This window comes from Coenobita brevimanus, chromosome 19 (assembly GCF_032717465.1).
Source record: "Coenobita brevimanus isolate Jiangsu-jjx chromosome 19, ASM3271746v2, whole genome shotgun sequence".
Taxonomy (NCBI): Eukaryota; Metazoa; Arthropoda; class Malacostraca; order Decapoda; family Coenobitidae; genus Coenobita; species Coenobita brevimanus.
Genome location: NC_136972.1, coordinates 9557772 through 9564812, shown reverse-complemented (window position 1 = coordinate 9564812; position 7041 = coordinate 9557772). Strand labels below are relative to the sequence as shown.

The 7041-nt window shown below is 40.5% G+C and overlaps 1 pseudogene; it reads left to right on the top strand.

Annotated features, from left to right (window-relative positions):
• The first annotated feature begins 2320 nt into the window (after positions 1–2320).
• Positions 2321–3096, top strand: LOC145391622 (KRAB domain-containing protein 2-like; annotated as a pseudogene).
• Positions 3097–7041: the final 3945 nt, after the last annotated feature.

Below are 7041 nucleotides of genomic sequence, written 5' to 3'. Positions count from 1 at the left end.
ACTATCTCATCCAAAGGCAAGCTGTCAAGTGGACGAAGATCACATTCCACTTCATCCAAATGGCACTGTTCAATGCGTTCGCCTTGTACAAAAAGTATAGATGTGCGCAAGTAACTCTCCTTGAATTTGTGGAGCAGATCATCTACGATCTTCTGCATTTTCTTGAAGAGGACTGGCCCACGTCTGGACACACACTCCACCACGCCCCAGCCCTACCTACCCGGCGGCCAGCACTAGAACACCTGGCACCCAGCAGGCACGCACGCCAGCACCAGGAAGGGCCCAGCCACCACCAGCACCAGCACAGCCTGCAGGACACCCCACACCAGCACCACCTGCAGCGGGGCCATCACATGTGTCACCATCACCACCAGCACCACCTGCAGGAGGCCCATCAGGAGTGCCAGCACTGCCACCACCTCCAGTTGCTGGTCCGTTGGGGAATCCATGCCTGGGCCTGCAGCTCATGCATGACAGGACCACAGAGCATGAGGGTATCCAAGAAAGCATTGCTGGGTGATTGATGACGACATGAGGTTGGATCGCACACTGGGCCACCACCGGGTGAGGATCCCCGACAAGAAGAGGCTCAGGTGTACCTTCTGCTTCAAGTTGGGGATGAGGAAGGACACAAGGAACATGTGTCCTGTATGTGATGTGCCACTTTGCATGGGTGATTGTTTCGAGAGGTACCATACCGAGCAATACCTTCATTAGTGGAGCACCCACACACACACACACACACACACACACACACACAGTACAAAACTCCTCACCTCTGAACCGAGCTGGTCCTACAGGAAGATCATCACCACTGGAGAAGTACGTGATGTTCTTTTTTTTTTATCTGTCTACCTCTATTTATGTCAGTGTATTTACACAAACATATATATTGTTATTTACCTCAAGCCAAATGACAGAGAATTAAGTACAGCTTCAGTTTCAGTGGCTTTCAACAGGTTTAGTGTTCATGTGTGGTTTCTGAGAGGACTAAAAACAAAACAGAAGTGATTATATAAAATAGTTGTTGGTATAAAATCAAAGGAAGCGTAGCTAGCAATCATAAAAATGTTAGTGGGCTACGGGAAAATAACATAAGTGAGCACGGCTGATGGCAGGTCAGCGCACGGGAAAATATACCGTAGTTTTTTGCATTTTTCTCGAAAACTATGAGGCCTAAGATCACCGTTCTAGGCTCAAATGAATGCGAATGAAATTCTGCATAGTATGATAAAATAAAAACATAACAGTGCCGAGAAGAGTTCTTCACTAAAGCTCCCTGAATAAAAGATTTGTTGTCTGTCGGAAATGGGTTTTACTTTTTCGCCTTTTACTCGAAGACTATATCTCATATCAAACTGGGACCCCTCTCCCCCATTCAAAAGCTAATATAATTCTCATTCGATTGATGGTATAACATGTAGAGATTGATTAGTAAACATTTGACTTATGATGTTGGGAAGTGAAATCTATGATCCCGAACGTTTATTCCAAGGGCCCTAACGTACGTATAGTTTTTTTTTTTTTTGCTTATCATGTAGAACAAACATTGACAAATAGAAATATGTGGGTTTTTTGGCAAAATAAATATCTTTGGGTGGTGGAAATAAGCCGAGAATACTCATTTTTGGAGCTCGCGGGGGCTGAGGGGGAGGGGAGAAAAGCCCACGTGTCATAGAACAGAAAACTTATGAAACTTATCCACGCACGAAGGGGTTAAGGATGTATAAATTTCAAGTGCTTGTCTTTGTTATTTTCCCCAATATTTTTTTTTTTTTTTTTTTGGAAGAGTTTTGATAAGATTACCACGAAATTGTAGCCAATTGGTTGTAGAACTTGCGTTAAATAAACATATTTCAATAAATCCACTGTATCAATTTTTGCCAAATTTTTAAAAATTGAGGTCCGGCAAACCCTGGGTTACCTGACAACATTTATGATCATGGGGATTATCTTATAGGTAATATATATATATATATATATATATATATATATATATATATATATATATATATAGGTGAGTGTGTAAGAAACGTGAAATGTAAAAGAGTAGTCACTCGACAATAATGGTCAAGTTTTGTGTGTGTGTGTGTGTGTAGTAGTAGAAGTAGTAGTAGTAGAAGTAGTAGTAGTAGTAGCAGCAGTAGTAGTAGTAGTAGCAGTAGTAGTAGTAGTAGTAGTAGTAGTCGCAGTAATGGGAGGTGACTGGTGAGGCAGTTATCAGTCGGGCACTACGGAAGGTCAGGCGAAGGCGGGTGTACCCATGCTACTCCCATTACTTTGTGTGTGTAATATTGTACTCTGAAAATCTGCACAATGTATGGACAATAGTATGAGTGCTTTTTATACAAAGCTGGTAGAGGCTGAGGAAAATATAACAGGAAGTTCTTCAAGTTTGTTGCAAAGAACTTAATGGACTTAAACGACCTATTACAAAGAAGACTCAGGAAGACTATCGTTTATTACGAAAACATGATATCCTGGAGATAGCAGCTGAAAGTACCACCGTGCAAAAGCTGCAGAAGATGGGAACCCTGCTTGGATTCATATGCACTACAGATGTGTTCCATGTGATCCATGCTGTCCATTGTGCAAGTGGACATGGAGGTAGAACTGTCGTGTTTAAGGGAACAAGTGAAAAATATGCCAACATTTCAAGAGCCCAAATAACATTGTAGCCTACTTGTAGTTCTGTGAGAAGTGTTAACTGAAAAAAAGCAGTGTCCTCAAGTCTGTGATTGTTAAGCCAATTGTCTCCAACAGCATGAATTCGTGAGCTCTGGTTAGTAAGCCAGCATTGGTTACTAGTTAGCATACTGTACATTATATTCATAGCTAAGCTATTATTATTATTATTATTATTATTAAACCTATGAACGTAGTGAGTGGGATGGTATTGTTAGAATGGATTATTAGTATTTAATTTGATGTTCTGTCTGTTTCTTGGTCGATCTGATTGACATGCAGAGTCAGCCAGATGAGAAACACAGTTTCTTTCTCAACTATCTGGATCATTTGACCAAGATGGTGTGCCTTCGGGCTCTACAGACAAAGACTGCCGAGGATGTAGCTTTCCACCTCGTTGACATTTTCTGACACACACACACACACACATACACACACACACACACACAACCTAACTAGCTACTTGCTGTTTGGAGATTTTGCAGACTGACAGTATATATTATTGATGGTTTTGGAAAATAGCCGTTATTCATGTGCTTTTGCAATTATACCCAGACATTTAAGGTAATTATACAACCTTGCCAGGGTTTTGGTTTCTTTGCAAACTGACAGGGAAATCTGCTAAATGACCGATTTCACATAATAACCGTAACGTAATTATATACTCTTATTATACATATACTTAGTCTTAGATATGTGGGAAAAGTAGTACTGTATTCAGCAGAGAACTGAATAACTTCAAATGATTATGTTAGCAACGACTGCAGGTGCTACATGAAGCAATTATACACTAACTACAAGTGTTAAACTTCAAGAAAGACTCCATTAATAGTGTACCAAATATATTTAAAGATTTCTTCAGTGAGAAGACTGTGTTGGACTGAAGGCAGGAGTTTACTGGCTTGCCCTCAAAAATTGTAACTACAGCACTGAACTGAGCAACAGTGAAGCTTTAAGACTGATGTCGTTCCAGAAACCTATCTACACAACTAATCCTAAAGAAATTTGGAAACATAATTTACTATCGGAACTCTAAATAGTGTGTGACACATCGCCGCCTCACCACCGTGGAAGTTTTGTTTACTCACCGTCGTTTACAGTAACATTGTGTTGTTTAATTTTAAAAATAACTCTGCATTTCTCATATACTTTAGCCTGTCAAGGAAAACATTTTTCCTGAATTGTTCAGTGTTTGTAATTGGAAAAAAGTTACTGTATTCATGAATATTTATATTTGCGACACAAGAGGGGTGGGGGGGGGGGCTCTGGTGCCGTTTATGCCCCTGTCACATTCCAATACTATTTTACGGCATGACCAGGTGACGTACGCCTGGCGTGAATGGCAAATTTATTTATGTTACGAAAAACAGGAGCGTCAGTCGCTTGCTTTAATCAATACTGGCGTTTAGTTTTTATGGTACGACTCTGTCACACTCCACCCCCTCTCTGTCATACCCCACACTCTGTCTATCACATTCACCCTCTCGCTATCATACTCCACTCTCTCTCTATCGCACCCCAACCTCCCTCTATCACAGTTTATTCTATCACACTCACACTCTCTCTCTCTATCACACTCTACCCTCTCGCTATTGCCCTGTACCCTCTCTCCATTACACTCCACCCTCTCTCTGTCACAGCCCACGCTCTCTCTGTCACACTCTGCCCTCTGTCTATTACACTCTACCCTTTCTCTGTCACACTATACCCTCTGTCTATCGCTCTCTACCCTTTCGCCATCACACTCCACCCTTTCTCTATCACACATCTCACATTCACACTCCAATCTCTCTATTACACTCTAATCTGGAGGAATTTCACTGAACCTCGTTCCGAGACATATACAAAGTTTTATTGCATTTTTTGATCCAATGGACTCTACTAATGAAAATAAAAAAGTGCACCCAGTTGGCACACTTGAACATTTTGTTATATGGGCCGAAATCCAAAATGGCCGCCCGAAAAAAAATGAAAAATTACAATACTTGATTACTATTGTCATTAGTTTTATTAGTATTACATTATTTAATTGTAGATTTCTTTCAAGAAATTCTAGGCATAACAAAGTCTATTATATATGTGTAAATTGTGAAAAGAAAAATTACTCAATTAATAATAATTGCTTAAAAAAGGCACCAAATGTGATTACCGTACCCTGTTAGACTATCACTAGGTATAACCACAATATTTCATTTTCTTAGCAAACTATACAGGGACAGGATGCAGAATTAGGTCTTCCTGTCAGTAAACATTTTTAATCTATTCCAACAAACATATTTAAACCATAATCTTTTTCACAAATAAAATGTTCATATCCCATACATCAGAATGTTAGACCAATTACGTCCTTCAAAATTGATCAAAATGCTTTACATCAAAAATATATGTTGCTTATAAATATAAAAACACTGATAAACTAAACACATTTACAATTAATAATTTAATATATTAAGTGTCTGTCATTTCCATGTCCATACTTTCCTCCATACTTTCCTCTCAACTGACACTCTTGATTTACTTTGAAGATTGTAGCAGTCAGTTCCATGGCAAGCACAAAACAGTGAGCAAGAAAGGTGTGCTGCAGCACATCTACAACGGGCAGTTGAACATGGGGTGCGGGATTGACACCCACACTTGATTAGTATAAGAATATCAAGAGATGCAGGAGAAGCATCAGGTGGCAAGCCAATTGGAACCAACATGTTTGAATTAGTATCCTTGGTCCACCCATAATGAAAAGGGTTCATTTCTGGTGACTCTGGATCAGGGGAGCTTCTCCAAATTGCTGCCTGTAAATGGGCTCTGCAAACATGTTCTTCAAATGCTTCTGTTGTTGGTGGCAAAGCTTTTAGCTCTGGTGCTGTGGTGAGCCGAAGATTGCCCATCTTTGATTGCCACACAGTATATCTTAAAGATGTCATGTTGTTTTCATTTGGAAAGCCATAACATGCTGCAAAGAATTTTGTGGCTTCAGCAGTAACATCAGTCAGCTCTTCTAATAGACACCATAATCTAGTAAGTGTCTTCCCACTCTTTATTGCCCTTAACATTGCCCCTTTACACCCCATAAATATAAAACAGTCACATCCTGTAAGAACATGGGCAGGTAACAGATGTTTAGAACATCTTGATTTTGCTCAACTGTTGCTTTGATATCTACATTTGATCGTGAAGGGCTTGTTCCAACCATTACCATATTGCAGGCAAGATATTCTTGCTTATAGAAATGGCATAGCAGGACAAATATGTCTGTGTCATCAGCAACAATTCTAATGCTTCGTCTTCCTGATCTTGCCAAATGGACAGCTTGCTGCACTACAGTAACATCAGCTTCCTCACGTGTAGTGCGCAAGTCAGGCCTGCTTCTTCTGATTCCATTACAAAGCTGTACTGGTACTGGTTCCTTACCTGTAATCACAAGGTGTTTGTCAGTGTGTGGCAGTAGATCAGTGTGCTCACACAGATACTCACAAATGAGATTAATCACCTGAGATTTTCTGTTGTGGCAGAGTTGTTGCCAATGACAGTCTGTGGCATATACCTGCTTCCTTCCCAGCTGTAGCTGCTCGTGTTGCCTCTTTTATGCTTCTACTGTAAAATCTGTCAAAGACCATATGTGTGTTTGCTGCTAAAAGACAATGACGTATGTGCTGCACAAAGTTTAGTATATAATCTTCTATGACACCTTTGCTTGGCCATTTGACAACCCAGAGAATTGCACACCCATCAAGTATTAAAGCATCAGCTGGGACCGTTCTGCGATCAGATACTTCTACTTGCTTTCAGGGTGGCTTTAGAAGATGAGGGTCTCATATCACCTGTCTTTGCCTGGAGTATTGAAGGTGGAAATGCAACCAACTGATAAGAGAGAACATCTCTCATGTTGATGTTCCTAGAGGTGTGAAGACAAAACACTCTTGAACAGATCAATGTGGTACCATATTGTCCACTTTATTTTTTTTTCTTGAAGTTGACACGAGAACAACTGGTCTTGTGAGTGGCATGTGAAACCTCTGTGGCCATCCTTCCTCAAATGTTTTCATCATAGCTGCTCCCATTTCAATAGCCCTGTCAACATTGACATGTTCTGCCCATATCCTACCTGTAACCAGATTAATAAGTCCAGGTGGATGGCACTCTCCTTTCAGTGGATCTACAGTATGCAGCTTTGAAGCTTCTCCCGAATTTTTTGTCTGTCTACTTCATCACTTTGTATCCTTGAAGGACCTTCTTCCTTATGGGTCATGACTGTGGATTTTGCGTTTCCATCAAGAATGGATACAACATCTTTTTTTTCAGTTGAGTGCAGATGTGTAGTCCAAGAGCCCACCTTTTCAGTGCTGCTGGTTAATAGGT